The sequence below is a fragment of the Saccopteryx leptura genome, chromosome 8 (genome assembly GCF_036850995.1).
Source record: "Saccopteryx leptura isolate mSacLep1 chromosome 8, mSacLep1_pri_phased_curated, whole genome shotgun sequence".
Taxonomy (NCBI): Eukaryota; Metazoa; Chordata; class Mammalia; order Chiroptera; family Emballonuridae; genus Saccopteryx; species Saccopteryx leptura.
In genome coordinates this window covers 69,269,746-69,295,986 of record NC_089510.1, presented here as the reverse complement: position 1 = coordinate 69,295,986, position 26,241 = coordinate 69,269,746, and the positions used below count along the sequence as shown (strand labels likewise).

General features: G+C 43.9%; 1 non-coding gene across 1 annotated transcript; it reads left to right on the top strand.

Moving 5' to 3' along the window:
* Positions 1 to 21,848: 21,848 nt before the first annotated feature.
* TRNAA-AGC (transfer RNA alanine (anticodon AGC)) lies at positions 21,849 to 21,924 on the top strand. Its single transcript has one exon. It is a non-coding gene; the product is annotated as a tRNA-Ala (tRNA).
* Positions 21,925 to 26,241: the final 4,317 nt, after the last annotated feature.

Here is a 26,241-nt window from a genome sequence, read left to right as displayed (position 1 = left end):
GACATCCACATGCTGGGCTGATGCTTAACCACTGAGCAAACTGACCAGGTCCAAATATAGAGTCTTGATTAGATTCTAGTTCACATTTTCCACAAGAATATTTCAGAGGAGGACTCTGTATTTCCTGTTGGGTCATATCATGAGGCACAAATTGGACTTCTTAAACAGAAATCTACATTGAGAACGAACCATCCAATATCTGGGCTTTTTAGGATTAGAGTTCTTGGCGCTCCATTTCATGGGAAGGAGCAGGGTCAGGACGTATCCTGGAGAAGTAACCAAGAGAAGGGTCAGTGGCTGCAATGTTCCCTCTCTCACCCCAGCACCTCTCAGGACCTGGTCCAGCCTAGAGCTCTGAGATGAAGCTTCTGGCCTCCGAGAGTTTCTGTAACTCATCAAGTAGGGCTGGGGGAGATCAGCACTCTGATCAGAAGGGAAAAGTAAAGGGTGAGAAGAGAGGGCCCTATGCTTACCACTGGGCTTACGCACAGCTGGTGCCCGGGAATGGTCTGTAGTGATGACAGTCTATGGAGGAGGTGAGGAAAGAACCAGAAAGATATTTTAAACAAATGTTGGTGAGGATGTGGAGTAACTAGAATGCTCATTCATTGCTGAGGGGAGTGAAAAATGGTATAGCTACTTTGGAAAACAGTTGGTAGTTTCTTATAAGGTTAAACACATTTCCCATACAATTGAGCAGTTCCACCACGAAGTACTTACCTAGTGAGAAGAAAATTATGTTTCACAAAACCCTAAACACGAATGTTTATGGAAGCTTTGTTAATAACTGTCAACAACTGGGGACACCCAAATGTTTCTAAAAGGTGAACAGATGACCAAACTGTGCTACTTCATTCAATGAGACAGTACTACTAGGCAATAAAAATAATGAATCACTAATATGTGCAACAATGTAGGTGAATCTCAAATTCATTATGGTCAGTAAAAGAAGCCAGATTCAAAAATAGGGTTCTACTCATATGGCATGCTCTAAAAGGCAAAATTATATGGGCAGAAAAAAGATCAGTGGTTTTCAGGGACTAAGGCTGGGGAAGAGGTTGACTACACAGAAGAACAGGAGAATTTTTTTTTGGGGGGGGTGATGGAACAATTCTATATCTTGATTATAGTAGTATTTACATAATTATAGATGTTTATCAAAAACTCAGAACTGAATATTAAAAAGGGTGAATTTTATTGCATGTAAATTATACCTTAATACAAATTGAGGGGAAATGATAGTATAGTGATCAGTTGTCATTTTGAGGCTGCCAATCAAATCTCCTGGTCTATCAGCTCCCAGTTAGGTGATCATCCAGTTCAGAGATCACCCACTGTCTCTGAGTTCTCCACTCAGAGAAGTCTTGATAAGGGGCATAACCAAAGCCCTTTGTGTAAACCAAAGGGACAGCTGGGAGTGGGCAGGTGAGATATGCTCAACCAATTAAATACCCTCTCACGGAGTCTGAATCTTGAGAATATGTAACCAAAGGTTTGTGGATGGTGGCAGGTGAATTTTATTGTGGCGGCAGCAGCAGCAGCAGCAGCAGCACGTGGACAAATAGTCACGTGTGAGACCTTGACATTCTTCTTATTGCTCTCAAGAGCTTCCCTACTTTCTCCTCCTCCTCCTCCTCCTACCAATTCCTATTTTGCTTACAATGGCTGGAGTAAGCTTTGGTCGTTTGTAAGTCATGATACCTGATGATACAAATTGGGTAAAAGCAGGTAGAATTGAGAAGAAGGAAGAAAATAGAAGTATCATGGGGAAAGAGGAAGATGGGAGAAGAGAAAGGTAAGAAGAGGCAGACAGAGCTGAGTAATGAAACCAGGGCTATTGTAAATAATGCTGCAGTGACTTAGGGATGCATATATCTTTCAAATTAGTGTTCTTATTTCTTCAGGTAAATACCCAGAAGAATTTCTGGATATATGTTAGTTCTACGCCTAATTTTTTTTTTTTACAGGAACAGAGAGAGAGTCAGAGAGAGGGATAGACAGGGACAGACAGACAGGAACGGAGAGAGATGAGAAGCATCAATCATCAGTTTTTCGTTGCGAGATCTTAGTTGTTCATTGATTGCTTTCTCATATGTGCCTTGACCATGGGTCTTCAGTAGACCGAGTAACCCCTTGCTCGAGCCAGCAACCTTGGGTCCAAGCTGGTGAGCTTTTGCTCAAACCAGATGAGCCCATGCTCAAGCTGGCGACCTCGGGGTCTCGAACCTGGGTCCTCCACATCCCAGTCCGATGCTCTATCCACTGTGCCACTGCCTGGTCAGGCTGCTCTTAATTTTTTGAGGAAACTCTATACTGTTTTTCATAGTGGCCGTACCAATTTGCAATCCCACCAACAGTGTACAAAAGTTCCCTTTTCTCCACATCCTTGTCAACACTTGGTATTTCTTATCTTTTTGATAATAGTCATTCTGATAAATGTGAAGTGATTGGTACCTCATTGGCTGTACCAGTTTGCAATCCCACTGCCTTGGCCTCTGTTTTTTTACTCTGAGCCTTCTGAGGTGAGGCGTGCCTCCTCCTTCACTATTACTCCCATGACCATTTCCTGAATGTTTGCCAGGAATCGAAGAGCGCTCTGATCAGAGTTAGCATACACGCGATCCTCCAAACAACCACGAGGGTGTTATTATTATCCTTTCATCCTCATTTTGCATATGGGGAAAACATGGTACATAAAAATAATTTTCCAAAATAACATAGCTGAATAGGTTCCCCATGATGTATGTCCATCCCCCTCCCTTTTGATCTGAGATCTTTGCATTACAGGTGGAGCTCACTTTGGAGAGATCAGGAGCAACCTCCCAGGAATCTTGATCTACCTACTGCCCCTGACCTTCACACTGTAGTGTTGAGTCTGGCCCACTTCCTACCTCATGGTGATTTCTTTCCTGGGGTTCTAGTTACTGTTCATGTTATGGGTCTCTTCACTACCCACCCAACCATGCATTGTGGCTCTCTGTACAAATGTGAAGCTCAAATATGATTAGAGTTCTAGTTATTTTCCACGGGATACAAAACACTCCTTTTAATGTCTCCAAGCACTTTTTGACAACTTAGCACAAGAGTACCTATAGAGTGGTGTCACTCAAATCCACAGGCCTCAGTGTGTGTGTGTGTGTGTGTGTGTGTGTGTGTGTGTGTGTGTAAGATAAGAAGTCAAAATGTTATCATTTAAACAACATGATGATGGACCTTGATAATATTATACTGAGTGAAATAAGTAAGTCAGAAAAAACTAAGAACTATATGATTCCATACATAGGTGGGATATAAAAATGAGACTCAGAGACATGGACAAGAGTGTGATGGTTACGAGGGAGGGAGGAAGGAGAGGGGGGGCACAAAGAAAACCAGATAGAAGGTGATGGAAGACAAGTTGACTTTGGGTGAGGGGTATGCAACATAATCAAATGTCAAAATGACCTGGAGATGTTTTCTCTGAACATATGTACCCTGATTTATCAATGTCACCCCATTAAAATTAATACTAATAAGAAGAAAAAATTTAATCAGTTAAAAAAAAAAAAAGAAGCCAAAATGTTAATAGTCCTGATCCCCAAGTGTCAGGATTCTTGCTGAAAAATATCCATTGTTTTCTTTACAATTTTTGCTGTATCAAATATTTAGTATTTGTATTATAAAGGCAAAATAAATGTAATCTGGAAAAACTTCAATAGGCATATAAAGAAGAAAACCAAATCACTATACTCTCAATATCCAGAAATAACTACTGTTAAGATTTTCATAAAACTGTCTAGTCTTTTGCCCGTGCTGTTATAGACACACATAATTGGGATTGTCGTGCACTTCTGGTCACACGTAACAAAAATCATCTCCAATAAGATGAACCAAAAAGGAAAACCTGTATTTGGAGGATGGAGGGGTCTGCAGAACCCCAGTGCTTGCCCTCCTGAGGCTGTGCGGGGCCAGGTGCTGTTCCCACTGCTCTGAACAGGACTGAGGTCAGTGGATGTTTAGCTTTTCACCATGCTTGCTCAGCTGGACCCCTTCCTCTAGGGCCTTTGGGGATTCCTCCCCCAGCCCACCTCCACCCCCAGATACAGGTAGACATGCCCAGGGAGGGCGTCCATCAGCATTCTTCAGCTTGTGGCTGGCATGTGGTCCACGCAGTGTCAGTTAGAGTCTTTGGGAGCAGACCTGTGAACTTGAGGGAAAGAATTCTCATTTCCCTGGCACTTCTAAAGGCCTTTACATCTATGATGAGAAAGAACTAGATCCAAGTAGACTTAAGAGGTAGAGAAAGGGACAAAGCTCTGCCACATGGACACAGCTGCACCTGAAGCAAAGCAGTATTTTGCTTAGCAGTTGGTGAGCCAGAGCTGTCCCCTATTGCTTCATCTGGTTGGATCTGGGTTTCTGTCACTTGTTTCTATTTTTTTTTCTTCTTTTCTTTTTGTATTTTTCTGAAGCTGGAAACGGGGAGAGACAGTCAGACAGACTCCCGCATGCGCCCGACCGGGATCCACACAGCACGCCCACCAGGGGCGATGCTCTGCCCACCAAGGGGCGATGCTCTGCCCCTCTGGGGTGTCACTCTGTCACGACCAGAGCCACTCCAGCGCCTGGGGCAGAGGCCAAGGAGCCATGCCCAGCGCCCGGGGCCATCCCTGCTCCAATGGAGCCTCGCTGCGGGAGGGGAAGAGAGAGACAGAGAGGAAGGAGAGGGGGAGGGGTGGAGAAGCAAATGGGCGCTTCTCCTGTGTGCCCTGGCTGAGAATCGAACCCGGGACCTCTGCACGCCAGGCCGACGCTCTACCACTGAGCCAACCGGCCAGGGCCTGTCACTTGTTTCTAAATGAGACCTGGCCAGTACCCCTGATCTTGGCTCATCTTCTCAGTTTCCTTTTTAAGATACGGGTCTTTGCTGCTTTTCCAAGGGCAGAGTGGGGTGCCCACAGCCCGGGATACATAGAGACTCAGTCCTAGCCATGCTCAGAGACTTTCTGGTTGTGTTTGAACCCCAAATCCGCGGAGAGGGACTGTGTCCAGAGAATAGAGTCACACAGGAACATGCGGCTGCCTGGGAACCAGCTCTTTGGGGGTGTGGGTAAGTAGGCAGGCACGGGAATTCACAGGCAGCGAGGACCATTGTGAGCCAGGCAGGCATCCAAGAGGTGTTTTCTAGGAGCCAGAGTGTCCTTATGTGATGGGTCCATTTTTGTATGGGCAGCAGTGGTACTGATGCCCTCAATATCTTGGTTTTTCTCATCTACAGATGCCAGAACCTGTCTTTCAGTATGGCTCCCTTCCTCCTGTCTCTTTCTCCAGGCCCTTTTGCTCTTTTCCTGGGCTCCTATCCCACTCTCCACTCTAACCATGGGTCTGCCCCGTAGAGACCTGGCCTTCTGGGCACTGACTGTCTAGCTGGAGAGATCCGACATATACATAAAGTCCCCGTGACTCTGAGCAGGGAGTGATGAAGAGAACAGGTGAGGCTAGTAGAGATCTGGGACAGACACCCCCTCCCCAGCTGGGGCAGTGGAAGAGACCTCACAGAGGAGGCGGCATTTGGGCTGAGCCTTGAGGATCCCTAAGCTTTAGATGTTGCAAGTGGAAAGAAGGCCTTGGGACCCTGGGGTGGGAAGTCACAAGGAAGGAGTGTGGGTTCACAGTGGGGCTAGAGAAGGACCAGGAGCTGAGGGGATGAGGTGGGCAGACAGGCCAGGCAGCCTGGGGAGGAAGACCTTGACTATCGTATACATGTATATCTGTACCAGGAGAATCCAGGGCCCCCAAGCTCAGGGCTGAGAGGGCATCTTGGAGGTGAGCTGTCTCCTTGGGCTGATACTGCCTTAGAGGCGGGTAAGCAGGTCTCTGCCCCGGGCTGGGCCTCAAAGGACCCAGTGCCTTCCTCAAGATGCTCTCACCTCCCTGCCCCTGGGTGTCTGGGCTGGGTGGGCAGCACCTGCTGGGCTAGGGCCCTGAGCCTGCACGAGGCCTGTATGGGTCATGGTCTCCAGAAGCCTGTTCTTCAAAATTTTGTAAACCCACTCTGATGACTAAGATCAGTCAGGGCTGCCCTCCTAGCAGAGTTCCCAAGCCAGGACCAGGACCCTCACTCTCCGCTGTGATGTCTCTGACCCTCTGTTCCCAGAGTGGGTGCACCACATGCCCTGAGGAACTCCAGAACTCACACCAAAGCTGTCATCCATGTACGAGCCCCACTTCCCAAGGGCAGCCTGCTAAGTGGCTTGCTCTTGCAGCCAGCACAGTATTTTTTTTTTTTTTGTGGGATCATATAACTTTGAGTCACTCAGGAGTCACAAAATAACCTTGAGTCACACAAATTCAAGGCTCTGGGCTAACAATGGCTCTTGGGCTTGACTACACGTGTGGCCATGCCTCAGTTTTCCCCGGCGGTGCTCCGACTGCAGCGCTGCCTCGGAGCTGCAGCACCCGAGGGTGGTGGGCTCCAGCAAGGGCTCCCCGTGCACCCTCCCCACCTCGCCAATGGCACTAGGGTGGTCACCCCAGGAAGCCTTCTGGTTGTCACCTATCTCCTCCAATGGCTTTTGACACCAGCTCAACAGCAATGGGCTTTCCCTATGGATGTCTTTACTTGATGTGATGGTTACGATGAACGTGAACTAGAATGTTCTTTCTCACCCTGGCCACGGGCTCCCTCACCTTTTCTTTCTGTGTCCTGGGCTGGACAGACGGTGCTGGTACATTAGGGAGAGCCTTTAGGTGCTCTGACTGGAAAGCAGGGGTGTGGTCAACAGGGAAAGAGATCACATTCTAAGAATTCAGTGAGTTTGGCCTAAAAAATTCTAGAGGAGTTATGGTTGGAGGTTGCGCTGTCTGTGTTTATGCCATAAAATTCCCAAGGATAGATTTTCTTTTAACTAAAAAAAAAAAAAATGTTTCCCCATCAATTTGAGAGAGAGAGAGATAAGAAGAGGAGAGAGACGGAGAGGAGAAAAGGAGGGAGATAGAGAAGCATCAACTCATTGTTTTACTTAGTTGTTCCATCTAGCTGTGTATCTCTAATTACATGCTCTGACAGGAGGCTGAACCCGTGACTTCTGGCTAGGGCCCCCAAGGGTAAATTTAACATGATCGGAAAATAAATAATTGCACGCGTGCGGGTGCGCGCATGCGCACACACACACACACATTTTGCATACTCAGACTTGCATTTGTGGTCATTACCAAAGGAGCACCATTGCAACCTGTGAGGGAGTCACGGGAAGCCAGTGCTCATGGCTGCACTATGGGTTTTGCAGTGTCACGAGCAGTGATGGAACCAGCGTTAAATAAGTGGTGTTAGGGAACTGCAGAGACAAGAAGGTCTATATTGTTTTAATGTAAACCGTTTCTGAACAGCCATAGCATCATGAGTAATAACAGCCGTGCTGCAGTGAGATTTATGAAGCTAGTCAGGAACGACAGCTTTGCCCATGAACATGAAGATGACCGTGAACATGAACATAGAGAAGAGATGGCTTCTGGACCCGGTGCTGGTACACTAAGAAGAGCCTTCAGGTGCTCTGACTGGACAATAAACAACTGTGTAAGTACCTTTCCAATCAGTATAGCTCATGTGGGATCATATGACTTTGAGTCACTCAGGACACAGGACAAATTCAAAGCTCTGGCCTGAATTTTGGTAATAGCTATAAAATTAAATTATTTTTATGGACAAGGTCTCCACAAGAGCCTGCATGCCTTTGGGGTGGTCCTGCCCTGGGCAGTACTTGAGAAACCCGGGGTGCCTCCCCCTCCCCCTGGTGAGCAGCTACATGTCGTCCCCTGGGACTCAAGGCCCGCACCCGGTGCCTGTGTGCCCGCCTGGCCTCATGTACGTAAGAGTTGTTCAGTGACATAAGAGACCTGGAGTGGGTAGGAAGAGGTCACAAGTCGGGAGGAAGAGACTGGTGAGAAGGCACGGGGAGTCTTTTCAGGGACCAGGGCCACCGAGGCCAAAGTGCTGTATGGGTTCCTCTCTTCCTTGACCACCCCTGTGGCTCACCAGGTCCAGCCAGTCTGCTTCAAGCATGGAGGTAGGGTGGGCTGGGCTGGGCTGGGCGAGGCTGCTTCACAGGAGTGTGGCTATCAGAATCTTTAGGGATTTCTTCTTGGGCTAGTCGGATTTCTGAGGGTGGTTCTTCCCGTGTCCTGGCTGGGGCTTAGGAACCTGCCTGCCAGTGTTGGGAGCAGATGGGGGAGGATGCTGGGGGTGGGCCACAGCTCAGCATTCAGCATGTAACTGCGTTGGATCCCTCTGCCTGACATGGCGGTTCAGAGGAAAACCACCTCCAGTGTCTGTGAGAACGAGAGATGGAACGGGTGGGCAGGATCCTCAATCCTCCTGTTTTTGGCTCCACCATCACCAACATTTCTCCCCAAGCTCCACTTTCAGAAGTACCTGGTGCCACCAATCCCTGAACCATTGGATTTTGTTTCTTTACTTGTCCTGCTGCTCAAGATTGAACTTCCCTAGTTCTGCTACATTAGTTACCACTAGACTCTAGTTGCTTTCCAGCTTCCAAAATGTTGCTATTGACAGCTCTCCTATTCTCTTTTCCCTGTGGATTTTTAATTAAAAAAAAGGGGGGGGGGTTTTGAGGAAGTGGGAATGAATGCGTTGGCCCAAGCTACCTCTATTAAGCTACCAGAGTGATCTATTATTTAATTTTCTTTTTTTTACAGAGACAGAGAGAGAGTCAGAGAGAGGGATAGATAGGAACAGACACACAGGAATGGAGAGAGAGATGAGAAGCACCAATCATCAGTTTTTCGTTGCGAAACCTTAGTTGTTCATTGATTGCTTTCTCATATGTGCCTTGACCAGGGGCCTTCAGCAGACTGAGTAACCCCTTGCTCGAGCCAGCGACCTTGGGTCCAAGCTGGTGAGCTTTTTGCTCAAACCAGATGAGCTCGCACTCAAGCTGGCGACCTGTGGGCCTCGAACCTGGGTCCTCCGCATCTCAGTCTGACACTCTATCCACTGCGCCACCGCCTGTCAGGCTCTTTCTATTATTTAAATTTGGTTACGTTTCCCTTCTCTTCAAAATACTTCCATGGCTCCCTACTGGCCACAAGATAGAAAATAGAAATCTATGCATGGTATTTTAAGGCTTTGTCCTAAATTAGAGTTTATGCCTCTCCTGGACCAGACTGTACTATATTCTATTAATTTTAATGAAACAGGACACAAAAGTTTACTTTGTTTTCTATTAAATGCCAATGCTGAAACAGTGCTTGGCTATCACCTGCATCACTTTTGTCCCTCTTTCTCTGGGAAACTTTAATTGCTGAGTGGCCTGAGCCCTGATCTGATAGAGGTTGGTGTGCAATGATGGTGTAGTGGTGCATATGTGTGTGTGTGTGTATGTGTGTGTTCACACCTGCAGCTGTAGTCCTGAGCAGCTGCAGGGAATTTCCGCTTTATGTTGCCAGCAATGAGAAGTCAGACTCTTTCTTTGTATTCTTTCCGGGACATAAATTACTGCTGGTGATAAAACTTGTTCAATCTCCCCCACTATGAAATCACATTGGACCACACAAATATTTGGCCTACGTTATCCTATTAGACTTACACTGAAGGGACAGGCTTTCCCCAGATGGATTAAGGAGACACAGCCACAGTGTCAGGATCACCCAAAAGGTGGGGGGTTGGCATCTATTTTCTCTTTTTCCTTAGTGACAACACGAAGGAATTGTAATGAACAAGTAAAGTTGCGTTTGGTAGACCTTACTGATCTATTTGTTAGAATGTATTGCTCTATTTACTCTCTTACCATATTTTTTAAAATGCCATCATGAGTGGCTCCAACAGAGCATTAGGACCTAGAGTGATTTTGTTAAGAATCTCTGAAAAAAAAAAAAAAGAAAGCTCTTTGTTGTGTCTTTCCTTTGTATTTGTCCCTTTCTCCCCAAACAAACACATTAACGTTCAGTCAGCCACATGGAACCACCCGTACTTGCTAGGTGGTGGCGTTCTCTCTTGGACACAGTTTTGCACAGTCACTCCCTCCGTCCTGGAATACCTATTCTGACTCTTCTATTCCAGCTAGCTTGGCTTACTTGCTTTTTTTCAAACATGCCAGTCATATTTTCGCCTCCGAGACTTTGCGTTGGCTATTTCTTCTGCCTGGCTTTCTCCTCATCTCATTGCTTCTGCTCCAGTCTTACTTCCTGGTTATGGCTGTCAATGCCCTCTACTCAGAGACCACCAGGAACCCACCTGCAGTGGAGCGAGGGGTTTATTGCTCGTTGCAGTGAAGGAGAACACCCACCATAGGGAGCTGTGGGCTTCACAGTATAAGGGTGTCAGAAGAGACTTTCAGGGTTTGAATGTTTTTGCCTAGCCCCATCATGGCGACAAAATGGCCTTGTCTAATGTTGATGTTCTGTGAAATTGTTTATATTCAACAGGAGAATGCTACCACTTGGCTGCGGGTGCCAGGCCCAAATCTGAATGTCAGGGGTTGTTTTCTCTTTATCATCATTGGATCCTTGGTGCATAGAACAGTGCACAGAATAGGTGAGGATGGTAAGTATTGAATAAAAATGTGTTGAACAAATTGATAAAATTGTTTTTGGCAAATTCTTATCCCACATTCAAGTGCCCAAGCAGAGGGCTCTCTTCTGGACAGCGATCCTTGAGTACCACAGACTGACCCTAACCTATGCTCCTACTGTTTGCTGCAACTCTCTTTAAAACAGTTATAACAGTCAGGCCATGAGGGTCTGCATGTCTGTCTCCCCACCGCTGTGAATGCCCCGAGGGCAGGGACCCTCTCTTTCCCCTGAGAACCCCAGTGCCAAACACAGGGAAGGCACCTAACAACTGACTGACTGACAGCTGATGCCCAGCTTGGCTGTGCTTGAATGGTGCCCTTGGCTCAGGCCCCAGAATTCTGTGTGTGTCTTTTGAGAGTATGGCCTGCAGCCACCGGATGGGAAACAGTTAAACAGGAGCCACCCGGCACCGGGAGCCAGAGGGTATGTTTGTGAGTTGGTGATACTCAGGGTCAGCTTTACGCAGGAGGACTTTGGCCTTGGTATGGGGCCTCTGCAGTGTGGAGTCCACCTGGGTTTGGCTTCTCCTAAAAATAACCCCCCATCCCTGCTACCCAAGGCTCAGAGGAGGACGATTAAAGACTTCAGGTTCTAGGAATGGGATAGGAAGGGACTGTAAGAGCTTAGGCACTACCAAAACAGGGGCCACATATAGAGGAGAAAAGGAGTTATTTTATTATCTGGTTCTATTCTCATAAAGTATGTGCAATAGTATTCTTATTTTACTGATGGAGAAACAGAGACACAGAGAGGTTAAGTAACTTGCCCAGAGGCACACAGCTAGTGAGTGACAGAGCTGTGATGCCACCCAGGTCTATCTAATCCCCAAACCCAAGTTCTGGGTTCTGCAGACTAATATTCCACAATCCTCAGTGTAGCCTTCATGGGGCAATCTGGATGTTTGAGATAAGGAACCCATTCAAAGAGCTCTTTGGATCAAGTGGCTCTTAGAGTAAAGGTTCTGATGCTTAGAAGGGTGAGGCAGGAGTGGCAGCCTTCACAGAACAGGTCCGAGTAGGATGGGCTACATTCTGGCACAGCAGGGGAGACAGTAGAGAGAACTCCACCCTGGGGCCTGTGTAAGTGAGACCTTCAGGCTTTCTGTGCCGTTTTCACTGGTCTGAGGTAGGTGGGGATTGGATGTGTGTGTAAAACCTTAACTTCTGTGGGCATTTCCATGGCTGTGGTCACTGCAGCTTCTCCTTGTGGCCACTAGAGGGAGGTTCTCCTTCACTGGCACAGGGCCACTCCCTGTTATCTTCAGGCCTAGAGGAGAAAAGAGTGGAGGCTGATAAGGACTCATCTGCGTCTTGTAATATTCTCTTTCAAAGAACAACTAACTTTCTGGTGTGTGTGTGTGTGTGTGTGGTGGGTGTACGAGTGATTGAGGAGTACTTGGACTCTTACCTATTTTATCCTGAGGAAGAAATGTGTTCTATCAGGACCACTGGTCCTCCAATAGTATTCATAGCAAACACCATATATAAAAGCCTACTAAATTTCCGTAAAGTGATATGTTCTCTTTGACATTAAATAAAAGGAAACATGGGATTTCTCTATAGGTATAGTAACCACACAATTCAGTTCTCAATTTCCAGCTAAGATGACATAGTGAGTTGATGCTGTGGCCTATTTCCTTTCTTCTAAATACACAGCAATAATAAACGACAAACAAAAGGACATAGTTGGATCTCAAACCAAGATGGATATCTCTGTGTAGCAGAAGCAGATAAAAAGTGTGGGGTTGAGGGTGGGGTGGCTTCAGGGTCTAGAAGCAGCTAGAGCTGCCAGAGGTAAAGATCCTGGTAAAGGATCTATGCGCTAAAGTGCTCCATGTAAGACACAGACAAGAGCCTGGCTCCTTAAAGCCTAGGGTGGGTTGAGGTTCCCTCTGCTTATGAAAAGAAGCAAGAAAAGAAAAAGCTAGTTGTCCATATACAGCCTGGGGCTTGAAATGTGGGAAGATGAAGACAGATTCTTGACTAGGAGCAGAGCCAAGCCACCCTCTGGCTACATGCCTGGATCTGTGATGTCTTCATACCACAACAGAGCAGGAGCCCTGAAACGCTATTATAAGACCTGGTTTTCAACTGGGCCTGGGGTACCAGGACATTTAGAGAAAGAGTGAGAAATAAATGTAAAAACAAAATTTAAAAATTCTTCAACTTATTGTGAGATTATAAACCAAAATATATGAAAAGTACATTACGGTAAGAAAAGCAGTCAACAGAATCAACATTTGAAATATGACTTCATTCCAGATTAAATTAATTTTGTGAAAGTCTTTTTTTTTTTTTATTAAATTTAATGCAGTGACATTGATAAATCAGGGTACATATGTTGAGAGAAAATATCTCTAGATTATTTTGACATTTGATTGTGCTGTATACCCCTCCCCCAAAGTTAAATTGTCTTCTGTCACCTTCTATCTGGTTTTCTTTGTGCCCCTCCCCTCCCCTAACCCCTCTCTCCATTCTTCACCCCCTCCCTCCTCCCCCAACCTCCCGCCCCTGTTGCCATCACATTCTTGTTCATGTCTCTGAGTCTCATTTTTATGTCCCTTCTATGTATGGATTCATCTTAGTTTTTTTTTTTTTTCTGATTTACTTATTTCACTCCGTATAATGTTGTCAAGGTCAATTTTGTGAAAGTCTTATAAAGAGTTAATAATTATATTTTGTATGCCTAACACGGCAAAGGAAGGCTTAATATTCATTGAAAATTATTAAGAGATGAATGAGAGCAGATAAAAATAAAGTGAGAACCAGTAGATATAAAAAGAACTAGATATTGGGAGTGAAAACCTTGATAATTAAAAAACCAGTAGACAAAATGAACTGTAGACATAAGAGACAATTAGTGAGAAAGCATCACTTAGGAATTAGCACTAATACAGTAAACAGAGACAAAAATTAAAAAATATAGAAGCACTTATGAGACATGAAGAATGGCATGTATAAAGGACAATGTATATCCAATAGGAACTTTGGAAGAAGAAAAATAAATGGAAAGCACAGTGAAATGATATATCAAGAAATAGTAGCAGAAAAATATTCTTGGGGAAATTACCGGAAATCAAAAGCAAAGAAAAATAGACCTTACAATAGGCCTGAGAGAAAAGACTCAGTACAAAGGAACTTCTGCCCTCCACAATAACTGAGGTCAGAGATAATGGAGTAGTATTTTCTAAGTGCCAACTGGACTCTTATACCCAGCTAACTTTCAGTTGAAATGAAAGGCAATAAGGGACACTTCCATACATATAAAGTAAAAACCTTTATTGAAAGAATTTTTATAGGATGTGCTTCAAGGAGAAAAATAAACCCCCAAAGAAAGGAAAAGATATAATAAACAATGTTAAGCACAGAAATTGATAAAATTATGTTGATAAATCTAAAGGAGCACTGACTAGAAACAAAAGGTTTTTAGAAAGTTATCATTTTTAATAAAGATATACATACACATATGCCACGGACCAGCGCGGCTCCAAATAACGGTGAGGAATTGAGGAAACACACTTGTCAAAACAAAACCGATGGGACCCGGAGGACTCTTCAAACTGCCTGGCAGTATCTGAGTGCCTCACAGCCCCATTTCGCTTTATTATATAGACCTATGCAAATCAAGGACCCTGATACAAAGTTGCACATCAAAGGCTAAGACAGGAACTCTCCCAAGGCAAAAACAGGATACATTAGTGAAATTTACAAACATCTGAAATAAACAAAGAGTCAGAGGAAGGGCATGTATATTGCTTCCTGCAACCCAAGGAAGGAAGTGGAATGGGTGCAAATACTCAGCATCAAAGCCAAATATGGAGATGGAGGGGGTAGAACTTAGCCCCCTGCGAAGCCTCGAATCTATAATGGCTTTTTGTCATTAACAGTCCACAACACATCCCCCTTTTCTTTTTAATTTGTGTGCTGAGATTTGCACTCATCTGATTTTCTAATTTGGAGGCAGACGGAAAAAATACAGAACAAACACAAAATTAGTATAGCCAATGCTAACAGATACCCAAAACAAGTATACTAATACATCACAGTGATTAAAGCCTTTAAGCAAACTCTTTAAGCTAATAATACAACAAGAATCTATAAAAGAGTAATGTCCTTAAAGTGTTCACCAAGTCCAAGTTGGCACCAACACCATTCCAAATCTCTGCAAATGCAACCCAACCCCAGTTCAGTCCAACAAAAACTGTCACAGGAGCAGGAGTCCAGGAAAAGTCCACATTCAGGAGAAGTCCACATGGCACTGGAATTGCTGTCACACTTCCACACTCTGCAGTTAGCGTCAAAGTCCCAATGACCGCTGCTTCTAGCTGTCAATGACCCAGGTAGACTGGAAAAGCCATCTGCAGCACGCATGAAGACGGAGCTTCCGTTTTCTTTAAACTGGAAAGATGAACCCAGGGGTCCTATACTAGAGTTTTACAGCCATGGGGTGGTGAGGAGAACCTTGGGATACACTAAGCTGGGTGGCAGAGGTAAATTTGTAAGTTGGCAAAAAAGGAAAAAAGGAGCTCTGAATTAGGAGTAGGTCCTAGCCTAAAATATGAGTGGGGCATTAAGGCAGGAGGAATAAAGGAAAGACTATATATTAATCAAAGCAGCAGAAAACAGGACTATCAATACCCACAACAGAGATCTTCTAGGGAAGAATAAAAAACTTGAATATTCAGGCAAGACATAGTTAAATGGCCCCTGTGTAAATGAGACCAGTCTACCGGCTACTTGGAAGAAATACCCCAGGCTCATCCACAGTGTCGTAGAAGGGGCCAATGGCCCTGGGCACCTTTTAGCCTTCAGTGGCAAATCCCAGTATTCTGGGCAAGGTTAGGTCACAGGTGGCTGGAGCAGGGCTGGAAGAGACTGAACCCTCCCTTAGAGGAGTGAGGGAGAAGTCTACCTTCCAGTGTGTCCCTTCTTCCTCAGAGCAAAGGCATGTAAGCCTGGCAGGCTTTGGCTCAAATGACCATCCTTCCCACTATTAAAGCAGGGCCCTGATGAAGTTCCAGTTGGAGCGTTGGAGCCTCTGAGGGCGTATGCCAAGAGCTAGTATTTTATCTGATCTCCTTTGGGCTTTTTTGGCCTCTGGTACCTTAAAAGCCATGCTCAGAAGATCTCGCTGAGGGGCTTGAGAGTCCCTATCTGCCTATATATCTGGAGCTATTCAGAAAAGAACAAAACAGTGTTATTAGCTGGAATCAAATAAAATAAAAAGGGGTAGTAGTTTGCAGGACAAAAAATTTGGCATCTCTTGTACATCAGCATTCAAAAGAAACTGTTTGAAGTAAAAAGCGTAACAGGGTAGACCTGCAGGAGCTCCAGGACATGACTCCCCCCCCCTTTCTTATTATTTACAATTGAATCTTCAAGCAAATGTTAAGCACACTTTACAATATTTTGACTTCAAATATTGCAAGAAATTCTTGACTTTGTTAACTTTTAACAAAAATAGAGTAAATGTACCTTCAAGCAACATTCCCACACTTATCAAAACACCCCCTTAATATTAATTAATAGGCACCTTAAATAGTACATATCAAAACTGAAAAATCCCAGTGTGATCTTCATTATTCTCCTATAGTAAAAAAAAAAATCTTTACACTTTTATTATGTAAATTTATGCTGCCCCAAGCCTTCCACTTGTGGCCTGGAGCAGCCTGGCCAAACCAGCAACTCTTTTGGATCCAAAATGAGCGCGCTTTATTTATTTCAAACAAAATTATATTTATGTAGGGAAATGAAATTATCCCCATTTTGTTTTCAATACTAGAGCTGGCACTTCCAAAACTATTATCATCATTACTTTTCATGTAAGGACTTAATTCAGGCCTTATAAACAAAAACACTTAGACATTATACAAAGACTTCACATACAATCACACAAATCAAGAGTGAAACCCGGGGTTTTAGAGATTAAACTATGGCCTGCTTGATCTTAAGTAGGGCTACCTTAATAAGAACGTAATAAGGATATATACTAAACAGAGATCTCTCTTGAAAAATCTCAAGACAGCCGTATGAGATTTCTGTTCAGCAACACCCAAATCAGGCCCTCCTTTCGCCTTCTTTTCAGGTAATGGAGCAGGAAAGAAATAAAATGATCTAAAACATGAAAAAAAATTAGGTAATAATAATTGAGAAAGGGAAGAGAGCGTAGTAAAATAAGCCTCATACAATTGCTCTTGTGAAGTGAGTCTCTCATCTAGAATCATGGTGTCTCACCAGTCATTCAGGGATCCACTGAGGAGCTTCAGCAGACCTAGGAAAAACACACACATATCCTCGGCCCCATAAGAGAACAGGGTCTGGCCCTTGCCAGATTCCTGTGAGCGGGTCCCTCCATTGCACTTCAGGGAAGGCTTTCCTTGCAGGGTTCCAGAGTCTCTCTGCTGCTGAATGACCCTGTCCATCAGTATTCAAAAAATTTAAAGTAAAAAGAACATGACAAAGAGGATTTGCAGGAGTTTCCTAATACTTAAGTTGCTATTTGGCTCCTAACTCTGAACACACCTCACAATGCACTAACCAAATCAGTAAGTCTTAAGGATCTACATTCTATTCTATTTAAATTTAAATGAGTGCTCCTTACAAGTTCTAAAAACATTTTATTTTTTCTAAATATTAGAGCCAGCATTTCCAATTTTTGCATGCAAAAACAAACTTAATTCAGGCCTTAAAAACAGACACATTTTGACAACATTAAACAAAGACTAAACAGAGACAAGAATTAGACGAACCAGACAAACCAGAGAGAAACCCGGGATTTCAGAGCACATCCAGATTAGAAAAATGCCTGCCTGATATTAGTCAGGGCATTTTCTGACAGAGGGACTGAAGGATGTGACTAAACAAAATCTCCCCGAGAAAATTTGCTCTCGGCAGCTGCTGGGATATTTCCTATAGTCAGATCCAACACAGGTCCCCTGCCTCAACCTCCAGGCAAAGAACAAGAAAGAAACAAAATTATAGCTCAGAAGATTGTAGCCAAAACATTAAAGAAAATCAGACCATGACAGGAAAAGCTGTAACTTTCCTAATACCTGAATCTCCTATCCATTCTCAAATTCTATAGTTGCTGTAACCGGTGGCTCAGGTTGACTATGCTGAGATTTTTCTCCTACCTCAACAGCCCCTTCATGAAAGTCCAACTTCCACAGCAAATAATTACCACCGGAGAGACAAGCACAAGCAATCACCTTCCAGTCATTTGGGGGAAGAGCCTTTGCCCTAATAGAATCTAATAAACCAAGTGAAAAAGGGGCAGTAGGCCCATACTGAACACAAGCAAGTTTAAGCTCTTTCAGAGTTTTAAAAGGCACAGGTTCATGTTCTCGCACTAGTCTCCCTGTATCATCCTGTCTTTCTACAACAGGAAAATGAGTAAAGCCATCATTTATTGTTTCCCTACATTTTGAGCCTGGTAATCAGCCTGATTAGGGAACGGAGGAGCAGAGGGTTGAATGTAGGAAGGAGCTGAGGGCAGCGGAGGCCCCGCGGCTAAGGCAGCCATAGCCACGGATTTTTCATCCCCCCTGTCATCCTCAGACTCCAAGTTATCCTCATTTTCACATCCCTCTGTTTCCAGCTCACCCTGATACTCTTCAGACAACGATTTGTCTTCATACGGAAACATTTCTACATAAAGGTCCCTTATTTTTGACCCTATCTGTCCCATAATCTTTTACTCCCAACTACACTTTCCCCCAAAACTTTCTTTACTCACTGTGCACACTTCACTTTGGGGAGTTCCATCACCTTCCTTCAGTTTTAGTTTCCTCGTACTCATACTCAAGTCTTCTGTTCAGGCGCCACTTGCTGCAGACCAGCGCGGCTCCAAATAACGGTGCGGAATTGAGGAAACACACTTGTCAAAACAAAACCGATGGGACCCGGAGGACTCTTCAAACTGCCTGGCAGTATCTGAGTGCCTCACAGCCCCAGTTCGCTTTATTATATAGACCTATGCAAATCAAGGACCCTGATACAAAGTTGCACATCAAAGGCTAAGACAGGAACTCTCCCAAGGCAAAAACAGGATACATTAGTGAAATTTACAAACATCTGAAACAAACAAAGAGTCAGAGGAAGGGCATGTATATTGCTTCCTGCAACCCAAGGAAGGAAGTGGAATGGGTGCAAATACTCAGCATCAAAGCCAAATATGGAGATGGAGGGGGGAGAACTTAGCCCCCTGCCAAGCCTCGAATCTATAATGGCTTTTTGCCATTAACGGTCCACAACACACATATTTTAAAAAGTCACTGAATTCTCTAAGGCTCTGTGGTTTGCCCCCAATGATCCCTGCTTCCTGGTTGTCATGCCCTTGTGTTGTATATTCCCAAACTGAAAAGGACTGAGTCGTGTAACCAATAGGACACTGTAGAACATAATGGTGTGTGATATCTGAGGTTAAATGATGAAAGGCATTGCAGCATCCACCTGATTTTCTCCAGGTTTACTCACTCTGGGGAAGGCAATCACCATGTGGTTAGGATACTCAAGCGGCTCCAAGGAGAAGTCTGTGTGACAAGGAGCTGCAACCTCATGTGAACAACCAGAACGAATTGCCATGTTTATTGGTGGATCACTTTGGAAGGGGGTCCTCCAGTCTCAGTCAAGCTTTCAGATGATTACAACCCTAGCCAGAATCTTGACAGCAATCTCCTGGAGAGGTTCTGAGCCAGAACCACCTAACTAAACTCAGGAATTTCTGACTCATAGAAACTCTGTGAGATAAAAATGTTATTTTAAACTGATTAGTTCGGAGTGATCTGTCATACAACAAAAATTAATATAATTTAAATAAAAAGTTGCATCCCCCTGTTCCATCTTACCCATCTCAGTTCCCAACCCTTAAGGGCAAACACTTCCAACTCTCTGCAGATAGTATTTTGTTGCTGTTATTTGTTTCTGTATTTCTTTATACTTTGTTTATATTTTTCTTTTTTTAAATTTTAGATATTATGTATTGATTTTCTATTATGGAGGATGATTTTTTTCCTCCCAAATTCTCCACTTCTTCCCTTTAGAGGTAATTGCATCATACTTTTAGTTACTTAGTGCTCATATTAGTATTACCATATGAACTGTTTGCAGCTAAACTTTGTAATATGATTACATTTCATTCTCATATATGTTTTTGTTTTCCTTGGTGATAATGGTCTTTTTGTTTAGATTCCTATTCTTGTAAGTAACTCATCTCTTAATATGTCTGAACATTCAGTATATTCTACTAATTTTATCTTTTTTTGAGGAGACAACTCCTCTTAAGACCATCTGTCTTCCTGTTTCGGTCCAGGCTGGATGCATGGTAGGCCTGCTATAGAGCTGTCTCCCTGGGACATCCACTCTCTTATCACCCTGGGGATTCCCTTTGCCTACATCCTGGACCTCATGTTTTCCTCTTTCTTGGTTTATTCCTGCACTTTGATGGAGTATATTCTCCAGTGGCTTCCTGATCAAGGGTGCATAAGACATAGGCACATTCTTCAAGAGAGGTTCCCCTCTATAAAAATGTCTATTTTACCATCACACTTGAATGATGGTTAGGCTGTACATGTAATTCTGGGTCAAAAATAATATTTTCCGTCGGCCTAGCGTGCGGAGGACCCGGGTTCGATTCCCGGCCAGGGCACACAGGAGAAGCGCCCATTTGCTTCTCCACCCCTCCGCCGCGCTTTCCTCTCTGTCTCTCTCTTCCCCTCCCGCAGCCGAGGCTCCACTGGAGCAAAGATGGCCCGGGCGCTGGGCATGGCTCTGTGGCCTCTGCCTCAGGCGCTGGAGTGGCTCTGGTCGCAACATGGTGACGCCCAGGATGGGCAGAGCATCGCCCCCTGGTGGGCAGAGCGTCGCCCCTGGTGGGCGTGCCGGGTGGATCCCGGTCGGGCGCATGCGGGAGTCTGTCTGACTGTCTCTCCCTGTTTCCAGCTTCAGAAAAATGAAAATAATAATAATAATAATAATATTTTCTAAGAATTTGAAAACACTGCTCTATTATCTTTTAACTTCTGGGGTTACTGTTTAGAAGTCAATTGCTATTTTGATTTTAGATCCTACATACTGGACATTTTTTTTTTCCTGAAAAATTTTAGATTTTCTTTTATCCCTGTTAATCTGATAGTTAATGATTATATACTTTGGTAAATTTTTAGAAAATTGGACTGAGAATGTGGAGACCCTCTTACTTTAGAAACTTATATCCTTTCTTTTAGAAGTTTTTCTTGAATTATTTCTTTGATACTTTTTTCCCTTTATCCTCTTTGTTCCTCTTTGTAGATTTCTTTCTTTCTTTCTTTCTTTCTTTCTTTCTTTCTTTCTTTCTTTCTTTCTTTCTTTCTTTCTTTCTTTCTTTCCTTCCTTCCTTCCTTCCTTCCTTCCTTCCTTCCTTCCTTCCTTCCTTCCTTCCTTCTTTCCTTCTTTCTTTCTTTCTTTCTTTCTTTCTTTCTTTCTTTCTTTCTTTCTTTCTTTCTTTCTTTCTTTCTTTCTTTCTTTCTTTCGTGACAGTGAGGCAGAGAGAGGGACAGATAGACAGGAAAGGAGAGAGATGAGAAGCATCAATTCTTCATTGAGGCTCCTTAGTTATTCACTGATTGCTTTCTCATATGTGCCTTGACCACGGGCCTTCAGCAGACCGAGTGACCCATTGCACACGCCAGCAATGTTCAGCTCAAGCTGGTGAGCCTTGCTCAAATCAGATGAGCCCACACTCAAGCTGGCGACCTCGGGGTTTTCAACCTGTGTCCTCCTCGTCCCAGTCTGACATCTATGCACTGCGCCACCGCCTGGTCAGGTTGTAGATTTCTTTTTTTTTTTTTTTTGTATTTTTCTGCAGCTAGAAACGGGGAGAGACAGTCAGACAGACTCCCGCATGTGCCCGACCGGGATCCACCCGGCACGCCCACCAGGGGCGACGCTCTGCCCACCAGGGGGCGATGCTCTGCCCCTCCGGGGCATCACTCTGCCACAACCAGAGCCACTCTAGCGCCTGGGGCAGAGGCCAAGGAGCCATCCCCAGCGCCCAGGCCATCTTTGCTCCAATGGAGCCTTGGCTGCGGGAGGGGAAGAGAGAGACAGAGAGGAAAGAGGGGGGGGGGGGTGGAGAAGCAAATGGACGCCTCTCCTATGTGCCTTGGCCGGGAATCAAACCCCGGTCCCCCACACGCTAGGCCGACGCTCTACCGCTGAGCCAACCGGCCAGGGCCAGGTTGTAGATTTCTTATTATTTGGATGTTGGAACTTCTATGGTGATCATTTAAAGAGCTTATTTTTGCCCTGGCCGGTTGGCTCAGCGGTAGAGCGTCGGCCTAGCGTGCGGAAGACCCGGGTTCGATTCCCGGCCAGGGCACACAGGAGAAGCGCCCATTTGCTTCTCCACCCCTCTGCCGCGCCTTCCTCTCTGTCTCTCTCTTCCCCTCCCGCAGCCAAGGCTCCATTGGAGCAAAAATGGCCCGGGCGCTGGGGATGGCTCTGTGGCCTCTGCCTCAGGCGCTAGAGTGGCTCTGGTCGCAACATGGCGACGCCCAGGATGGGCAGAGCATCGCCCCCTGGTGGGCAGAGCGTCGCCCCCTGGTGGGCGTGCCGGGTGGATCCTGGTTGGGCGCATGCGGGAGTCTGTCTGACTGTCTCTCCCTGTTTCCAGCTTCAGAAAAATGCAAAAAAAAAAAAAAAAGCTTATTTTTTTTCTTCTATTTTTTTAAATTTATTTATTAAATTTAATGCAGTGACATTGATAAATCAAGGTACATATGTTGAAAGAAAACATCTCTAGATTATTTTGACATTTGATTGTGCTGTGTACCCCTCCCCCAAAGTTAAATTGTCTTCTGTCACCTTCTATCTGGTTTTCTTTGTGCCCCTCCCCTCCCCCAACCCCTCTCTCCTTCTTCGCCCCCTCCCCCCTCCCCCACCGCCCACCACTGTTGCCATCACATTCTTGTTCATGTCTCTGAGTCTCATTTTTATGTCCCTTCTATGAATGGATTCATATAGTTCTTAGTTTTTTTCTGATTTACTTATTTCACTCCGTATAATGTTATCAAGGTCCATCCATGTTATTGTAAATGATCCGATGTCATCATTTCTTATGGCTGAGTAGTATTTCATAGTATATATGTACCAGAGCTTTTTAATCCACTCGTCCTCTGATGGACACTTTGGCTGTTTCCAGATCTTTGCTATTGTGAACAATGCTGCCACAAACATGGGGGTGCATTTCTCCTTTTGGAGCCGTTCTATGGTGTCCTTGGGGTATATTCCTAAAAGTGGGATAGCTGGGTCAAAAGGCAGTTCGATTTTCAGTGTTTTGAGGAATCTCCATACTGTTTTCTACAGTGACTGCACTAATCTGCATTCCCACCAGCAGTGCAGGAGGGTTCCCTTTTCTCCACATCCTTGCCAGCACTTATTCTATGTTGTTTTGTTGATGAGCGCCATTCTGACTGGTGTGAGGTGATATCTCATTGTGGTTTTAATTTGCATTTCTCTAATGATTAGTGATGTTGAGCATTTTTTCATATGCCTATTGGCCATCTGTATGTCCTCTTTGGAGAAGTGTCTATTCAACTCTTTAGCCCATTTTTGGATTGGATTGTTTGTCTTCCTGGTGTTGAGATTTACAAGTTCTTTATAAATTTTGGTTATTAACCCCTTATCAGACGTATTGTCAAATATGTTCTCTCATTGTGTAGTTTGTCTTTTTATTCTGTTCTTATTGTCTTTAGTTGTGCAAAAGCTTTTTAGTTTGATATAGTCCGATTTGTTTATCCTGTCTTTTATTTCACTTCCCTGTGGAGATAAATCAGCAAATATATTGCTGCGAGAGATGTCAGAGAGCTACTGCCTATGTTTTTTCTTCTAAGATGCTTATGGTTTCACGGCCTACATTTAAGTCTTTTATCCATTTTGAGTTTATTTTTGTGAGTGGTGTAAGCTGGTGATCTAGTTTCATTTTTTTGCAGGTAGCTGTCCAGTTTTCCCAACACCATTTGTTAAAGAGGCTGTCTTTACTCCATTGTATTTCCTTACCTCCTTTGTCAAATATCAATTGTCCATAGAGCTGTGGGTTTATTTCTGGGTTCTCAGTTCTGTTCCATTGATCTATATGCCTGTTCTTATGCCAGTACCAGGCTGTTTTGAGTACAATGGCCTTGTAGTATAACTTGATATCTGGAAGTGTGATACCTCCCACTTGATTCTTCTTTTTTAAGATTGCTGAGGCTATTCATGTTCTCTTTTGGTTCCATATAAATTTTTGGAATATGTGATCTATATCTTTGAAGTATGTCATTGGTATTTTAATTGGTATTGCATTGAATTTATAGATTGCTTTGGGTAAAATAGATATTTTTTTTTTTAAATAAATTTTTATTAATGGTAATGGGATGACATTAATAAATCAGGGTACATATATTCAAAGAAAACATGTCTAGGTTATTTTGTCATTAAATTATGTTGCATACCCCTCGCCCAAAGTCAGATTGTCCTTCGCCACCCTCTATCTAGTTCTCTGTGCCCCTCCCCCTCCCCCTAACTCTCCCCCTGTCCTCCCTCCGCCCACCCCTGGTAACCACCACACTCTTGTCCATGTCTCTTAGTCTCATTTTTATGTTCCACCAATGTATGGAATCATGTAGTTCTTGTTTTTTTCTGATTTACTTATTTCACTCCTTATAATGTTATCAAGATCCCACCATTTTGCTGTAAATGATCTGATGTCATCGTTTCTTATGGCTGAGTAGTATTCCATAGTGTATATGTGCCACATCTTCTTTATCCAGTCTTCTATTGAAGGGCTTTTTGGTTGTTTCCAGGGTAAAATAGATATTTTAATGATGTTTATTCTTCCTAACCATGAGCAGGGTATATGCCTCCACTTGTTTGTATCTTCCTTGATTTCTTTTATCAATGCTTTGTAATTTTCCAAGTACAAGTCTTTAGTCTCCTTGGTTAAGTTTACTCCTAGGTACTTTATTTTTTTGGTTGTAATTGTGAAGGGGATTGTTTCCTTAATTTCTCTTTCTGACTGTTCATTGTTGGTGTATAAAAATGCCTCTGATTTCTGAGTATTGATTTTATATCCTGCCACTTTGCTGAATTCATTTATCAGGTCCAGTAGCTTTTTGACTGAGACTTTAGGGTTTTCTATATACAATATCATATCATCTGCAAATAATGATAGTTTTACTTCTTCTTTTCCAACTTGAATGCCTTTTATTTCTTCTTCTTGTCTGATTGCTGTGGCTAGGACTTCCAGGACTATGTTAAATAAGAGTGGTGAAAGGGGGCACTCCTGCCTTGTTCCTGATCTTAAGGGTATTGTTTTTAATTTTTACCCATTGAGTATGATGTTGGCTGTGGGTTTCTCATAGATGGCTTTTATCATGTTCCCTGTATTCCCAGTTTGCTGAGAGTTTTGATCATGAATGGGTGCTGGATTTTATCAAATGCTTTTTCTGCATCTATTGAAATTATCATATGGTTTTTCTCCTTCTTTTTGTTTATGTGATGAATCACATTGATTGATTTACGAATATTGTACCATCCTTGCCTCCCCAGAATAAATCCCACTTGATCATGGTGTATGATTTTTTCCATATATTGTTGGATCCGGTTTGCTAATATTTTGTTGAGGATTTTAGCATCTATATCCATCAGAGATATTGGCCTATAATTTTCTTTCTTTGTGTTGTCTTTGCCTGGTTTTGGAATCAGAATTATGCTTGCCTCACAAAAGGAACTTGGAAGCCCTGGCCGGTTGGCTCAGCGGTAGGGCGTTGGCCTAGCATGCAGAGGACCCGGGTTTGATTCCCAGCCAGGGCACACAGGAGAAGCGCCCATTTGCTTCTCCACCCCTCCGCCACGCCTTCCTCTCTGTCTCTCTCTCCCCCTCCCGCAGCCAAGGCTCCATTGGAGCAAAGATGGCCCGGGCGCTGGGGATGGCTCTGTGGCCTCTGCCTCAGGTGCTAGAGTGGCTCTGGTCGCAACATGGCGACGCCCAGGATGGGCAGAGCATCGCCCCCTGGTGGGCAGAGCATCGCCCCATGGTGGGCGTGCTGTGTGGATCCTGGTTGGGCGCATGCGGGAGTCTGTCTGACTGTCTCTCCCTGTTTCCAGCTTCAGAAAAATGCAAAAAAAAAAAAAAAAAAAAAAAAAAAAGGAACTTGGAAGTCTTCCTTCCTCTTGAATTTTTTGAAATAGTTTGAGAAGGATAGGAGTTAGTTCTCCTTTGAATATTTGGTAGAATTTTGTTGTGAAGCCATCGGGCCCCGGACTTTTCTTTTTTGGGAGTTTTTTGATAACTGTTTCGATCTCATTTGTTGTAATCGGTCTGTTTAGGTTTTCTGATTCTTCCAGATTGATTTTTGGAAGATTGTATGTTTCAAGGAATTTGTCCATTTCATCTAGGTTGTCTAGTTTTTTGGCATACAGTTCTTCATAGTATTTTCTTACAATATTTTGTATTTCTGTTGTGTCAGTTATTATTTCTCCTCTCTCATTTCTAATTTTATTTATTTGAGTCTTCTCTCTTTTTTTCTTGGTGAGTCTAGTTAAAGGTTCATCAATCTTGTTTACCTTTTCAAAGAACCAGCTCCTAGTTTCATTGATCCTCTGTATTGTTTCTTTAGCCTCTATGTCATTTATTTCTGCTCTGACCTTTATTATT